The sequence below is a fragment of the Cibotium barometz genome, chromosome 11 (assembly GCF_041138505.1).
Source record: "Cibotium barometz isolate CiBa-2024 chromosome 11, ASM4113850v1, whole genome shotgun sequence".
NCBI classification, from domain to species: domain Eukaryota; kingdom Viridiplantae; phylum Streptophyta; class Polypodiopsida; order Cyatheales; family Cibotiaceae; genus Cibotium; species Cibotium barometz.
The window spans coordinates 17,520,547-17,537,349 of NC_141056.1; the positions used below are offsets into that span (position 1 = coordinate 17,520,547).

General features: G+C 44.0%; 1 pseudogene; it reads right to left on the reverse strand.

The window, feature by feature from the left end:
- Positions 1-14,550: 14,550 nt before the first annotated feature.
- LOC147633849 (mitochondrial import inner membrane translocase subunit TIM23-1 pseudogene) lies at positions 14,551-15,614 on the reverse strand (annotated as a pseudogene).
- Between the last annotated feature and the right edge of the window lie 1,189 nt (positions 15,615-16,803).

Here is a 16,803-nt window from a genome sequence, read left to right on the forward strand (position 1 = left end):
TCATCAAAAGGCTCGTTGTGTTGAGATTGGGGAACTTGTTGAGAGATGTAATCGTGATGATGTGTATGTGGAAAAGCACCCTAGAGATGCAAGATACTGTGGTAAGATAAGAATGCCACATGTGATATTGTATGGTATGTGAGTGTTGACTAAAGAAGTGGAAAAGGGAGTGCCACATAGATGATGACATGTAATGTGGTATAAGGCTAGAAAGCCTATATCATTGTATGGTTCACTTGAGATATGCAATAGAATTGAGTGTTGAGTGTGCAATCTCTCTCTCTCTTATGGAGTTCTTAGTGTGGTTTAATCCACCTTAATTATGTTGCTTAATCTATGTCTATCACCATGATCAACCCATTTTAGGATTGTTTAACATGGTATCAAAGCTTGGATGGGCTCTTGGTCATGGTGAATATTTATGTTTAGATTTCTTGGTTATGTGTTTATTTGATTAAGCATTATTTTCAATTTATTATGGAAACAATTAAGCACACTCATATATCATTTGGTTTCGCATTTGTGGGAGGATTTGAGAGAGATTTGGAGCTACCATTCTCAAGTTTGAGAGGAGATTTGTAACAAGGAGGTTGCATAGAAGCTACCCAAGAGAGTTACAAATGGGAGTTTTGCAACATGGAGAGCTTGCTCATTATCATGGAAGCTGAAAATGGAGACTTCAGCAAGTATGAAGGCTATGGAGTCTCCAGTGTCATCAACAAGGAGAAGCAGCCAAGGAGATTTGTGAAGGTATTTTGGCGTTTTTGTCTCTAATTTGGTATTTGAGCATGGGAGAATGCTCGTATTTGATAAGGGTTGGTGATTTGTGGGATGAGTGAATCCCATGGCTCTTGCAAGTTGGCAAAGAGCATGTGTGGAGGTGAAAGGCTTGTTCAAGCAAGGAGCAAGCATTGTGAGCAAGAAAAGGAGCAGATGAATGTGCACATTAAATGGAGGGATATGCTTATTTTCTCATGAAAGATGAGCAATGTTTGATGGAAGCAAGAGGAAGATTTCACAAGGTATATCACCTAAGATTTCTTGTGAGAAATCTTGCATAGAAGCACCCTTGGAAATGGATGCATGCAAAGAAGGGCATGCATATTGGAGCTCAATGGTGAGCTCATGTGGCCATGTTGATGACTATGGAGAAACCTCAACTTGGAGGTTTTGAAGAGGCAAAGAATCTCGCACAGAAAAGAGATCTGTGTTTTTTAGCTCATTTGGGAGTTCAATGTAGTCATGAGATAATGGCTATGTAAAACCTCAAGTGGGAAGTTTTTCAATGTAAGTTTGCAGCAAGGAGTAGGTAAAGCTTGTAGAAGTTGTCTTTAAAAGCAACAGCAACAGGCAGCACAAGCAACAAAGCAATAGAAGGACTCTTGGAAAAGGAGTCCTCTTAGCTGCTGTGAGTGACTGTAGCCAGTAGAGGTTCACTTTAAAACTATATAGGGAACAGCTGGAAGCAAGTGGTAAAATCAAACTCACAAAGATGAGCCACGTAGAAGCGAGAGACTATGAGTAGAAGAGCACCACGCTCAGAGAACAAAAGCAGAAGCCATCTATGGTGGGGAGCACAGTTGTGCAGCAGTTTAAAAGATAGCAAACCTCCTGGTGATAGACAAATACCAACGAAGGAAAGACAAACAACAGCGAAGCGAAGCAACCGTAGTAGAGTGTCACCGCAAGCGATGTGAGCAGAAAACCTCCAGTCCAGTGAACAAAAGTAGCAGTGTTACATTCCACCTGGACCAACCATAGAGATAGGTCAAGAACAATAACATGGAATCTAACCACCAATGCTGCCCGCACGAATCTCCAAGGTTCCTTCCACTATGGCATGATCAACGTGTCTGAAACCATCATGGTGCATCAGTTATCAATGGCAAGCAGGTGTACAGAAACATCGTGGAGAAGAAGAAGAAGAAGAGTAAATGGGTCCCAGTCTCCAAACTATAGTAGCAAGATAGCAGTAACTGCAGTGTAGACCGCCCCCAAACACACACTTCAGAGCTATTTTGGCAAAAGATCCACATTGCAACGAATGGATGGATCACATAAGGATAGGATTTTAATGCCCATTCACACCACCGAATCATTTGTCCGTGTTATGCCCTCATTCATGTGCTTTAAAGCATTTGTTCTCACTTACAATTATTTTTTTTGGGTAGGTTTTGATAGCTTTTTTTTTTAATATCTCCTTAGCCTTGAAATATCAAACAAATATTGGCTTTGCAAAAGACATGGTATTTTTTTACCATAGTGGATAGGTGCCCTGCCCTTGCCTTGATGCATAAAAAGGATTGTATTTTCTCACCCAGATTATGAGGGTCCCCTGCCCGAGCCCATGGGTGCTCAAAATGGATGTATTTGTGGTGTGTTGAGTTGTGCACGCATGGGCATCGCAATTCTTGGGTTGGTTTCCCTTGAACTTCTATGTTCAAATTGGACTCAATGGTTCCATTGTTGGCGAGTGGACTTAGTGTCTAAGATGGTAGACATGCACACACATGTTTGGTTGATGAACACTCCAATGTATCATTGACGGGGAGTGTTGAGAGGTAGCGATTGCGGTTGTGCAATGCTACATTGATATGGGTGATGGGTGAGTTATGGAACACCTGCATCGGCCTCTCCACATAAAGAGCGCCAAGGTTGATAGTTGGCAACAATTGTGGATTTGATTCATACCTTGAAAGCCTCCCTTTTTTACAACTCATGTGTGTTACCATTAAAAGCCCCCCTTTTTTACAACTTATGTGTGTTACCATTGACAATCCCTCATTACCCACTTTCAACTATGGTCAAGGTACTAATTTATACCCTCTTACAAGAGAATATTTGATTGGTACCTTAACATCCCCCTTTTTTTACAACTCATGTAAGTGGATCATTTACCATTGACAGTCTCTCATTACTTTGGTCAATGATATAAATTTTGGATCAGCAGCAAAGAGAAAACCTACTCTAATCACACAAATCCACTCACTAACACATAAATCACAAACATAATCACTTAAATTAACTCATCACACACATAATCGCTCTAGACCAAGGATTTGCATCCAAGAGCAAAATAAAGTGAGAAAAATAGAAGATTTTTTAATAGAAGATTTTTTAGTAGAAGATAGCTCTACTTCCTTCCATCATCCAAAACTAGTTCTTCCTCGACATTGGTGCCATTTGTTCATGTCAAAGAACCTTCTTACCCTATTTCAAGGAATCATAGCAAAGTGGCTAAACCACTTATCTTGGATCATGGAAGTCCCATTGCAAGAGGCAAAGGAGGCCAAGATGTGTGTCAATACCTCTTGTTTAAGCACTCTCAATCCTCCTCTAAGGTAATCCTTCCCATGACAATGGTTAAGCTAGAAAGCTTGAATCACTCTAGCTAAATCACATTCACTCAAGCTACCAAGCATGCACACTCAACACACTCCAAGCACACACACACACACACACGCACACACACACGCACGCACACACAAGCATGCACACTATAAGAACGCAAGAAGGTAGAGCACAAGAGAAGAAGAAAGATTTAGAGTTGAGAAATGATCAATTCTCCGCATTCACATCATCAAAAGTTTATATGCACAATGGCTTTGCTCGGCTACTCAACCTAAGTGGGTGCCCATTGCCTATCTCTATTCATACATATAAGCCTTATGGTCGGGCAATCGCTACATCATTGGGGCCCATAGCCATACATAATGTGAAATGATCATAGGCTAGAGGTAGGAATTTCCCAATGTACAAATGTGAATAATTAATGAAGGAGTTATCATTCAAACCTTCATGTTAGTCGTAGTTAACTATGATTGAGTTAACTAGACTAGCAATGATGTTCGCCTTAATAAGCATGTTAATGTTTGCTTAAATCTCTACATTATATTGTACACTTTAAACGTACACAAAAAACCACAAGAACGGCTACCTAAGTATTCTAGTTATGTGTGCATGTGTGCATGCATGTGTGGGGGGCACACACATGGATGTGTGTGTGTGTGTGTGTGCGTGTGTGTGTGTGTGTGTGAGAGAGAGAGAGAGAGAGAGAGTGAGTGAGTGAGTGAGTGAGTGAGTGAGAGAGAGAGAGAGAGAGAGAGAGAGTGAGGGAGGGAGGGGATGGGGGGGTTTCAGAATAATCTTCTTTCATTTTTGTTAAATGCTACTCAAACCTCCCATTTTACAAAATTACAAAGGCAGATTAAAATCTTAGGTTGCTTTTCCTACCCCCTCTTTCTCTACTTTTGCATGTTTCACTGTTTCCCTCTTTTCTTGCCCTTTTAGTTTTTAAAAAAACTATTAAAACAAATTAAAAAACTTCAATAAGCACACTTGTGGAACCATTGTCATCATTGTAATGATCATTAACATCTGAATCATCACTACCATCATCACTCTATGCTTTTTGTTCTTCTTCAACATCTTTTTTAAATCATAATCACCATCTTCATCATCATTGTATGCTTCTTGCTCTTCTTCATCATAATCAACATCTTCATCATCGTCTTCTTCACGTAATTTGTCATCTTCTTCCTCCTCTTCTTCTTCTACCCCCTCCTCTTCATCTTCATCTTATTCTTCGTTCTACTTCAGCTTTATCTTATTTATCATCATCATCCTCCTCTTTGTTACTATCCTTCAATTCTTCTTTCATCGTCATCATCTTCTTCTTCTTCTTCTTCCTCTTCCTCTTCCTCTTCCTCTTCCTCTTCATCTCCATCTTCTTCATTGTCATCATGGTCATCATCCACAACAGCAATGTTTGCATCGTTATTGTCATCAATATCATCACTCCTCCTCCTCCTATCTCTCTCTCTCTCTCTCTCTCTCTCTCTCTCTCTCTCTCTCACCACACACGCACACACACACATCTTGTTTGAAGAATGGTTGGTTTCATTCTTCTTAAGAATGATAAACCACCATTAAAGAGAATAAATTCTTTTGTGTTCAACTCCTAGTTTTGTAAAGATGTATCAACTAGCAATGCTAAACCATTTGACATTCACAATTCCGCGAGACTTATTGGTTTGATCCAATAAACGTTATCTATTTTTAAATTATATTTACAAACCATGCATAATATGCTAAAGCTACACAAGGTCAACAAAGAGTAATATATATAAACAAGACACATGCATGTGTGAGCTACACATGTGAAACATCAATTCATGCTCAAAAATGGTGAAAGTTTACATCATATATTCATGTACTGTTATACTGCTACATATATTCTTGTACTATTATACTCCTACATATATGCTTGTACTACTATACTTGCTACATATATTCTTGTACTACTAAACTACTAAAAATAGGAGTTTTAAAATAAACTTGTTACCCATTGTGATGTTTGCATATAGGCTTTCTTTTCACACTTGGTAAATCATGATTGCTTCTCATAATTTGTTTCCTTTTCATTTTTATGTTTCGATTTTTGGGGTAGCTACAATTTTTCTTTTGTAAACATTGCATTACAATATTCATTTAGTGCACGATTAATTAATTAAAGTTCTAGAGACATTATTTTTTAAATGATTGATAGAAAGACCTATAAGAAAAATGACATGGCAAAATATTATATCAAATTATTATCTAGTAGATTACCCATATTTGATATTGTGTGTCTTGCTTTCTTTGAAAGAATCATGTATCTAAGAATAAAAGCTTTCCTTTAATGTTATGCATCATCTATCATATATAATCCATTTTTCTTGGAACAAAAGCTTGACTTAATACACATCATATATATCTTTCATCATTTTGCTATTGCCATCATTTTGCTATTGCCTTTTGAACTTTACACTCACACCCCCCACACTCCCTATAAAATGTGTGCACTCTCCAAGAAAGCCTTGTGGCTCAAGTGGCATGTCCCATGGCCTCCAAGAAAAAACCGTTGGGGAGATTTTGAGGTAAGATCTCAAACCAACCACCTGGTTATTCATAGATTTCCATGAATGGTGTTATTGAGGAAAGTAGGCATGGATATAGCTTGACATGAACAAATTCGTAACTTTTCTCGTCTATGAAATAAGGAAATGTTAAAAGAAACTTTGCATTCTGAAGAAAATACCATTGGGTAAATGCCTGTGGGAATTATGGTCTACCAGACTTTTGGGGACACTCACAAGCAAGGCATTGATTTTCAAGCTATTAAGGAGGACTGCATTTTCAAACAGTAAATGGTTGGTCATCACCGAGTTATGGGAAATTGCTAAGTAGCCTATAATTTATATTCTGATGAAGATAAATTGATACTTTTTGACAGGCTCAGCCTTTCTCTGCCTGGGAGAGAGTGAAAATTCAAGAGAATCCCCAAGGGGAGGTGGGTATAATAGTGGGTACTTCTGCCTGTCACACCAGATACAACAGCTCACTTTCCTGTCATAGCTGCCTGCAAAGCTTTGGAACTTTTTCTTGCATATACTGAACTTATTTCAAATGATATGGTATTGAAGGCTTAGCTCCTCAGTGGGCTAGAACAATGATTCTTATAGGGTATCGACGACACAGTTGCTCTGTGAACTTGGACATCAAACACTTTGTAATTTTGCGACTCTTTTGTACATGTTTTCCGTTGGTATTAGTAGGAGAGTCCCTTTAAGCCATTGGACACATGCACGAGAAATTTACAATGATATTGAATCTCTAGCTATGATTGATTATAATTAATTATGACATAAGGACCTTACAAACGACATCTGCACACTTGATTGGATTTTTCTTTACGAGTTTAAAATTTTGGGCTTTCAATGACTTCTATCCAAATTTTGGATTTTCCCATCAGCAAAAATGATGATGCTACTCAGATTAAGTGAAGACAATAGATCGGCAAAACTCAAAAATAAATATATATATCCAGGAACATGCTCAAAAATAAAACCTATGCTTGCCAAACAATGATAGCATCCACAAAAGTTTTTTTTTACAGTTGCGTACATGATAAACAATCTTTCAACATTTTTTTTTAAATCACATTACTCACATCACCCCATCTCAGGGAGATTCAAACCGCATTATTTTTTAAAAGATATCACATTACTCACATCACCCCATCTCGTGGAGAGGGGAGGGGGGATTCGAACCGCACTATCCTTGACTAGAGTGTTCGCCACTAGCCATGATGGCTGACGCCTCACCCCTATTTAAACATACTAACCACTGGATTTTCCAATGCCAACAGGAGTAACATACCATACTGCCATGCATGGAGACTCTGCAAGACTTCATAGATAAAAGACTTATAGTTTTCAGACTTTGTAGACACGAATGTCGCCATGCAAATGTACAAACAAGCTCAAGACACTATAATAAGTGTTCAAATAATAAGCTGATTCTATAAATTCAACAAAAACTTTGGCCTAGAACGAAAATTGAGTCTTCAACAATGTGGGCCCCTAGTTTGTAGGGATAGAAGATTCTATCCATTAGTTTAATCACCATGTTCAGCATTTTCTGTCCTTGTTTTTTAGGGCTGTTTGGCTATTACATCTATCAAGAACATTCATTGGCCCTCTTCATCTCCTACTTGGCTCTTCTATTTCAGTTATCAGCAGAAAAGCTTTAATGCCGGCAAAATAGTTTGTGAGAATTTGTCATTAAAAAGATGATCCAGTTGCCTGACCTCAAGCATTCAAGCTAGCTCTCTCCAAAAAACCCCCAAAAAAAAATGATTGCTATTTTAACATGACATTTCTTTAACCAAAAAGGAGGGAAGATTGACATTTGGTTGTAACTTTGAAAGACAAAGGAGTACCAAATTCAACAGATTGGCTAGCGACGCATTGTCTTAGTAGTCTCTGACCGCGCTGGGAGTCCTAGATGATCCTCATACGGCTAAGTCAATATGGCCACAGCAAAGTTAGAAAAAGACCTTGGGTCAAGATTCAACTTCCCAGGATCTATGTGGCATATGGATGGTGAATGTGACCAGCAATGCTAAGTGCTAGTCTGTCATGCTGAGCTGCACAAGCCAGTTAAAATGTAGTGTCACGTAATCAAGTCAATTAAAACAATGGTAGATCCAGAAGCAGAGCAAAGAAATGGCAGTCTACTGTTGGATGACGAACTGTGGCCAGCTGTAGTGCAGCACTGCTAAGCCAAAAGAGAAGCATTAGCTGGTGCAAAGTAATCACAAGGCAGAAGCATCAACAAGCAGACATGGGAGAGGCTTGTAGGCAGCAGAGATATAAGGGTGATTTAAGGAGGTTCGGCTGCAATTTTGCTAGTTGGCTAGAGGCTCGACAGGGTGATAATTTCAGGTCTTCCCGCAAGCGAGGAAGCAAGCTTGCAGCCTCAGGACATTCGTAACCGTGTCAAGCAGGAGCTGCGTGCACCCCCCCCCCCTCCCGGGCCAAAACATAAAAAAAAATAAAAAAAAGTTTTGATGCCTGCGCCCCCCTTCGCTGCTGCCTCTTCTCGCCCTCTGCCCGGCTGAGCCCCCCCTCCTTTCGACCTGCACACACCCGGCGCACCCCTCCCCTTGCTCCTTCCGCCTGTGCCCCATCCCCTGCTCTCTCTCTCTCTCTCTCTCTCTCTCTCTCTCCCCCCCCTCCTTTGGACCTGCACACGCCCGCCTTAAGCCTGCGCACCACCTCCCCCTGCTCCTTCCGCCTGTGCCCCATCCCCCGCTCTCTCTCTTCCCCCCACCCCCCCCCCCCCCCCCCCCCGCGCGGGGAGCCTCTCCACCCCCCCCCCCCTCTTCCACCCCCCTTCGGCTCCGCCTCTCCGTTCCCTCCATTTCATCAGGCAGTTTCTCTTGTTCTTGGGTATTTTCCATTTGGCAAGCCTCGGCCCCTTTTGGTCTTCACCCCTCAGGAGTCGCCATGGCAGCCGCTCCGTCATCCCCAACCGAGGCTGCCGTCCCTTGCCTATCCTTCTCAGAAGGAGACCTCCAGCTCCTCGCTACCACAGTTGCATCCCTAGAGGCCTCCACTCTGGTGTGCAAGATTGTTGGTAGCCACCCGGCGAACAGACAACTCAAAGATCTTCTACATGCTAGCCTCCTTGGAGCACCTGCAAAGATCACAGACATTCATCCTTAGGGGCGCAGCTACTACCACATCCACATAAAGGATGATAATCGTAACCATGCCGCGTTCCCGAAAGAGATATAGGTTGGGATATGCAACCGATCTCTGAAAACCAGTCCGAACAAAGAAGGAATCAATCTTCTGGTTCCAAGCCCTGGCAGCCTGCTTAAGACCATACAAGGCCTTACGTAACCTTTAAACCATCCCTTCTGATCCTGGAACAACTAAGCCTGGAGGCTGCTCAACATCTCCTCCTGCAAGTCACCATTAAGGAACACAGATTTTACATCCATTTGATACACTGGCCACCTCTGAGAAGAAGCAAGGGCAAGAACGGTCCGAATCGTGGTCATCCGTGCTGTCGGTGCAAAGGTATCCTCGTAGTTGATGCCTGGCCGCTAAGCATAACCTTTAGCCACAAGTCTGGCTTTGTGTTTGTCCACCGACCCATTTGACGCATATTTGGTCTTAAAGACCCATTTGACACCAATGATTGACCGTTTCAACAGCCTCGGTACCAACTCCCATGTTTTGTTCTTCTCGATGGCATCAAGTTCCACCTTCATGGCTTTCCTCCGAAGAAGCTCCGCTGTATTGCTTTTGTCGCGGACTCTGTGCGATCTTCGAGGGCCGTCCTCTGCGGTCCACTCGGAGGGTAACTCCGTGACACCTGACTCCCGAAGGGTGTCCAACAACCACCTGCGTACCCGAGCAGATCGTGGGGGCTCTACTCCAGCTGCGGGCTCAACCTCCTGTACTAACTGAGGTTGATCAACTGGAACAATGGTTTGGGAATCATCATTAAACTCTTCTGGATCTCCAAGAAGTGGCAGCTCCTCGACAGTGGATACTGGAACATGCTCATCAAAAACCACATCTCGACTGACAACAATCTCATTCCTATCTGGATCATACAATCTATATCCCTTGGAAAGAGAATTATACCCCACAAATATAAGCTTGCGGGATTTGGAGTCAAGCTTCCCCCTCTGCTTCTTCGGAATATGTACATACGCATCACTCCCAAAAACACGGAGGTGCGAGACATCAAGTTTCCTGCCAAAATATGCCTCAAACGGAGTCATATTAGGTACTGAAGTCGTTGGAGACCGGTTGAGGGTATGGACAGCCATTGCCACAGCCTCTCCCCAAAGTGGACGAGGAAGATCACGATGCTCCAGCATGGTCCTCGCCATCTCCACCACAGTCCTGTTTTTGCGTTCTACAACTCCATTCTCTCAAGGTGATCCTGTATCTGCCAGTTCCCTCTTGATGCCATGATCTGCACAAAATCTGAGAAATACATTCGAGAAGAATTCACCCCCTTTGTCAGCCCTGAGAGTCTTTACCTGCAATCCAAACTCTTTTCCCACCATCACGTGCCAATCCTTGAACCGTGCAAAAGCTTGGTCCTTCTGTGAAAGAAAGTAGACCCACGTGAATCTGGTACAGTCATCAACAAGCAATATGAAATATAGAGATCCTCCCACACTGTGTATCGGAATGGTGGAGTTGTCGCCAATGAAAATGTGACCTGAGTGCCGTTTCAAATCCAGAAATAAGTCACGGGACGAAGTCATGTGCCTGGAAGCACCACTGTCAAGAATCCATTCTCGGATATCCTTTGCGGTGAAGCCAACTGCCTCCTCGCTCAAAGACAATGAATCATCGGAGTCCATCATCTCTAAGTGCACAAATGCAAGAGCCTTTGCAGCTGAGGCTGAAGAATCAGCACTCTTCCCAATCCGCTTAGGACACTTTCTCCAGTAGTGGCCTTTCTCGCCACAATCATTGCAGGATCGCTCGGCCTTCAGTTTCTCGTTCTGTTTCAAGCTTCTTCTCAGAAGACTTCTCCAGTGAAGCCTTTCCTTTGCCCTTGTTGTTATTCCGACCTTTCGGCCGTTGGCCAGTTAAGGCCTCCGAACCTCCGCTGTGAGGAGGGTTTGTGAAACGTTCCTCCTGGTCCAAGACCATGGGCACAAGCTCCTCCCAGGTAATGGTGCTGAGCCTGCCACTAGTAATCAAAGAGAAGTAGAAAGCGGAATACTGAGCAGGCAAGTCTGACGTAATGGCCATATCTTCTGATGATATCTCCTTCCCAGCCTGGAGGACTTCCAGCCGAAGGGCTTGCAACTTGTTAATGTGCTCCCGCATCGTCGACGACTTTGCAGGGTTCATAAACCGCATCTGCACTTCCAAGAAAATCCTCTTCTTGGGCGATACCCTGTTATAAAGAGAAGCCAAGTGCTGCCATATGCCTCTGGGCAGCGTCATATGCTTTACGTGATTGATTACTTGTGGTGTGCAGTTGAGGAAGATAAATGACCGGACCCTAGCGTTGACACGATCCCACATCTGTGCCTGTGCCTCGCGGTCCTTCTTCATTGACAGTAACTCCCCTTCCTCTGCTTCCGGCCATGGAACCCTGATAACGATGAAATCAGCAAGGTCATATGACTCCAACATAGACTCCATCATCACCTTCCAGATGTCGTAATTGTTCTCGTCCAACTCACGGTCCACTGGGAACGCGGGGAGAGTTGGAATCTTCACATGCTTCTCAACCAACTCTAACAAATCTGCCATCGCGGGGATGTAACTGAAAAGGATGGGTGGGTGGGAAAAAAAAAACTTTAAACCTGCAAGTGGCTATCTAGCAACTTAGCCCGCCTTCCTCTTGCTACTTATCTTGCCCAAACAGTCCCTAACAGTCCACCAATCAGCAACGTAACAATCCCCCTCTTGCTCAGAAAACTCCCAAGATCTTTCAAGAGCCTAGGGCTCTAATACCATGTCAATACGCAACTGAGATGATAACCAAATCTGCGATCACAAGAGCAAGTAGAGTGCAGAAAATAGACAGCACAAGAGAAGGAGAGAGATAGGCGTGTAACTCTTCTCTATACACAAGATCCCGCAATGAAAAGATGATACAAAAAGTGGGGGGGCCATGGGGCCATTTTATATGGCCCCATATATGTAGTCGGCCTGCAGTAGAGACAGAGCCGACAGGACAAAAAATGCCCACGACCAGTGAATATCACCAGTCAACCAGCTTCTCAGGGTCGGCCCTCACACGTGTGGAGTCGGCCAGCCAGCAGAGAAAATCTAGGACTACCTATGACCAGTCGGCCAACATCTGGTACAGCCGACAGGTCCAATACTGCCTCCCATACCCTGGAAAAATAGGAAAAAAATACGGGGAGTGAGGAAAAATGATAAAACACCTACAAAGGGCGGGCACACCCACAACAAAGGCCCTGGTGTCTGATAAAGACAAGAGATGACTTCTAACACTGACCTCATGTATCATGGGGAGCGTTGAGCATAGAACCTGCCAGGTCCCTTGGAGATTGGCTTGCATTCAAACAGCTTCCCCCGGAGGCTCAAAAGAGAGACCTGGCAAACTCAAAGACAAACTCAGCCTCGACATCGACTCTGTTATTCCCAAAGTGGCTGACCCCTATTCCAAACCCAACCCCCCGCAATGGCTAGGCGTGTTTACTAGGCATGATATTCTTTTGGCAATTCATGGCACGGATGAGAGTTGTACTTTGCTCACTTTTTCTATTGGACCCCATGGTAGATTAGAGAGATCAAAGCTCTCTCTTGATGACTTCAGTGGCTGCACCTCACAAATGGTGAGGGTGTTCGGATTTCAAGCACGTGAGTAGCACATTGACGCCACGCCGCCCAAGGTGGCCAAGAAGAGACTCTAGCGGTATGGATTTGGGAGAGCCGGCCCCTCACACAGCTCTAGTGGGACCTGCAGGAGTGGCCTTGGCCTGATCCTGCTCACCGCCGAGAGGAGACACTCGGTACCTCGTTCTTCCTCATACACCGCACGGCTATGCCATAGGATTCAGATGCCCGAGGTTGAGGACACCCCGACAGCAACAACAGCACACTGGCAATCACACAGGGCCTCTCACAGTGCTTTCTCTCAGATTTTTGGAAGAGACTCTAGGACAGTTTTTGACCTCTAAAGATCACCCTCTTTCTTTGGCTGCTGACACACAAGAGTTTGGCGGTCAGCACGTGGTTGGACATTGGCAGTCGACCAGCTACTTGTCCGAGGTGTGGCCACCCTCACGAGTCTCAACGACATTGTCTTTGGGATTGCTTGAAGGCTCAGTAGGTTTGGCAACGATTTCTCCGCATTTTCACAATGGATAGGACCTCGACCGGCACCATTTCATGGGGCACTATCACTTGGGCCACTAAGGCTAAGCTTGTCAAGGCCTTCGAGGAGGAAGGTGGGGGGCTAGCCCTTCACGTCTCCCACCTTCGCATTTCGGCAGTATCAATCCCACCCCCATCTATTGATCATTGGACCTTGGGTTCGTGCCAGAGATGGGAGATCAATAGCAACAATTGCAATTTGGTACATCTGGTGAGCTCGATGCAACGAAGCCATCGAAGGCACCCACACTCCACATGCGGAGTCCATTTTGGCTTGATATCATTCATACCCTCCACGGCCAGTGTGGGAAGTTGTAGGGTGGCTCTAACCACATGCGAAAGTGACGGGAAGCCTTCTTGAGGCTCTGGCGGCCTGGCCCTTTTCTCACACATAGAGGTGGTGAGCCCACTTGGCACTAAAGACCACACGTGTAGTTATTCCCTCCACCTCCCCCTGTATGAGATAGCCTTCTCCTCATAGAGCAGCCAGCCCGAGGAGAAGAGCATCTTTCTCCACCCCTTGATCTCGTGATCCTCACCCCGCACATGGAGGTGAGTTTGTATCTAGCCCTTCGTGGTTGTATTTAGCCCTCGTGGCTGTTTTCTGTTAACTAATAGAAGGATCATTTTCCCGGGAAAAAAAAGGCCTGCAGATCGTTGGCATTGCTGGCTAAAGCAAACCATTGGGCAAAGAGGTGGGGTACTTTACTGAGAAAGGGAAACCATGGTTTTTGCAGAGGCGCTAGGCTCTGTTAAATATATGCAAAGGGTTCACAGAGTTCAGAATCCTGCATTAAACACCACATCCAGGTTTTAAAAAGTGCCGAGTTCTATCAAACACAGACACCAACATGATTTCAGATAAGAAATCAGCAATCAGATCACACCAGGAGGAAGGTAGTCTTGTAGATGTTCTTATAAATTGTGTTATCAACCTGTATAACTGCACAGCGACTCCTAACAAGAAAGTATCAGGAGAAGTATCCATGACGCTAATGACAATTACAATTTACTACAGGAGCTAAACAAAAGAATCAACACATCCCAATCTGAAACTCACAAATCAGCAGACAGAAGAATCTTCAATCAGCCAAAAACAGCTCAAAACCTAAGAACTTGCAGCTACTTATCATACATTATCAAGTTGACATAGAGCACCCCCACCCCCCCACCCCAAAAAAAAAAAAACACAAACACACACACAGTGCATTATCATTGAAATCCCGCAACCATCTAGTGAGAGAAGACTAATATTTGAGTGTGGCTCGCCTGAGTCAGACCATGGCTTGACAAGTGTGATGGCCCAGTAAGGAAGGGAAAACTCCTTGCCTACCAGAAAGATGATAGCTACTTTTTCATGGCTGAAACCAAACCATATGCAGTGTGGACAGGATCGAGCAAACTCAGGCAACACCATCATAAGAGACATCCCAGATACCGAACCAATATGTATGTACTCATGTATGTACTCACATTAATACAGGATAACCTTTTCATCTTCAGAATCAGCATCTGCTCACCTTGTACATGTGAAAGTAAGGCCAAAAATGGTGAATCTGTGTTTCCCAGCCTAATTTCCTTCAGGGATCCTTATAATTTGATCAGAAGACATGCATGTTATATCGGCAAATACCTCTTGAGGACATGCTTTCCCGCGACCGCGGTCCCAGCTGCAATACCACCCACAGCGCCAGCAAAAGCAGCCGCCCTAGGTCCTGCAGCAACGCGGAACAGGCTCCGGTGCCAAGCCCTGCAGCGATGCTGTTAAGGATGTCATCAGTGCCTCTGTAATGTACGATTCCGCTCTCCAGACCCGCATAAAGGAGGCCGACGACCCCCATCTTGTTGCCGTACGACCGGCCGCGGTGGCCAGCGCCGTTCAAGACCCTGTTCACGCGGAGCTTCAAGGTGTCGCCTTCTTCTGCAGCACGTATTCCCTCGATGACGCCGAGGCCACCACCCGCGATGGCACCGGGAGAGGTAGCCACAACCTGTGTAGTAGGTCAGATTCTCGCTCCAGTTCCGGCGCTGCACGGCAGCCTCTTCTGGGGAGAGAAACTCAGGCGACGAGGGCAGGCGGTAAAGCGTGTTAACAGATCTCGGATCAAAAGAGGTGCCGTGGTACTCTGCATATGGATTGTAGAAGCGGGTATTGTCGCCGTCCTTGCTGGATCCCATGGCAGAGAAACTAGGGTTATGGAAGAAAGCAGGGTTTCAGGAAACAGCTAGGGCTTTCAGAGGAAAGCTAGGGTTTGGGGAGATTACGTATTACGGTGAGCGTCGGGCTATAAAAATTTAGGGTTTCTGATGCGCAGATCGCAACAGGGACTATGGCGAATATTTGCTGTTGGCAAACGAGGCTTTTTGCTTGTTGTTGCCGCCAAGCAAAGTTGCAGGTTGTCAGATGCTAAGAACATTCCCTAAAAAAAATTTCAAGGCCGGTTACACACGTAAGTGCAGAGTGTGGACCTAAAAAATATGAAGGCCGGTTACACACGTAAGTGATATACCTAACAAGATGGCCAAAACCTCGTTGATTTTCAATTGAATAAGTCGAAAGATTCGCTCTTTTCTTTTTTGCAAGGAATTGATTATTTTGAATATATCACCAAGATTCACAATAGATAAGTAAAAATTACCAAAGGATTTGTAACTATACAATCAACGAAAAATTGGCACATGAAGGACCTCGAGGAGAAGCTCCAAATGTGTGTAACACATTTTAGCGAACACATGCACAGACCCTTCATGCTATAGCTTGCAAGAATCTTACTTAAATTCCCAAAGAAAGTTTTAGTTCTACTATCTACAAGGCAAAGTTTGGGTGTGCGACAACTTGGCTAGTCAAAGGTTGATTTGTCAAGGTTATGATAATTGGGCAACCAGAATTATTTACATTTTCTCAATTAGTTAGGCGCTTTATTGTAGATTTTGGCTTTTTTGCAATTGAAGCTACTCATCACATTATTGGTATACAAGTCTAGTAGGTACATTGCTAAACTGCCTACGTTGTTCAGTCTTACTTTAGTGGTATAATTTTTTCAGTCCACTACTAAACTGCTACATATAATTTATTGGTATAATTTTTTCAAGTCCATTGTTCCGCCGTCGATCTCTCTCCAGACACATAGGTTGAGCATTCACTTTAGTGCAAAGATATTGTGAATACGACCATGAGGTCAAGGGTTGCTTCTTCTTCTACTCGTTGTGCACTACAATCTCTCTCCCATCATGGTCCTCCCAAGCAACCATAGCTTACCTACCTTCATGCTCTACTAACAATTAGGTAGAGGGTTGCTTCTTCTTCTACTCCTTGTGCACTGCAATCTCCCTCCCCTCATGGTCCTCCCAAGCAACCATAGCTTACCTAGCTTTATGCTCTACTAACAACCCAATCTAATATATCTCACACCATTCGATCTCTCACAAAAAATCACACACTTTTGCATGGGCACATGCTCTCTCTCTCTCTCTCTCTCTCTCTCTCTCTCTCTCTCTCTCTCTCTCTCTCTCTCTCTCTCTCTCTCTCTCTTTGCTGCGCTGGCGCTTCCGTCGCCCCTCTCACTCTTCACCTTCTGTCCGC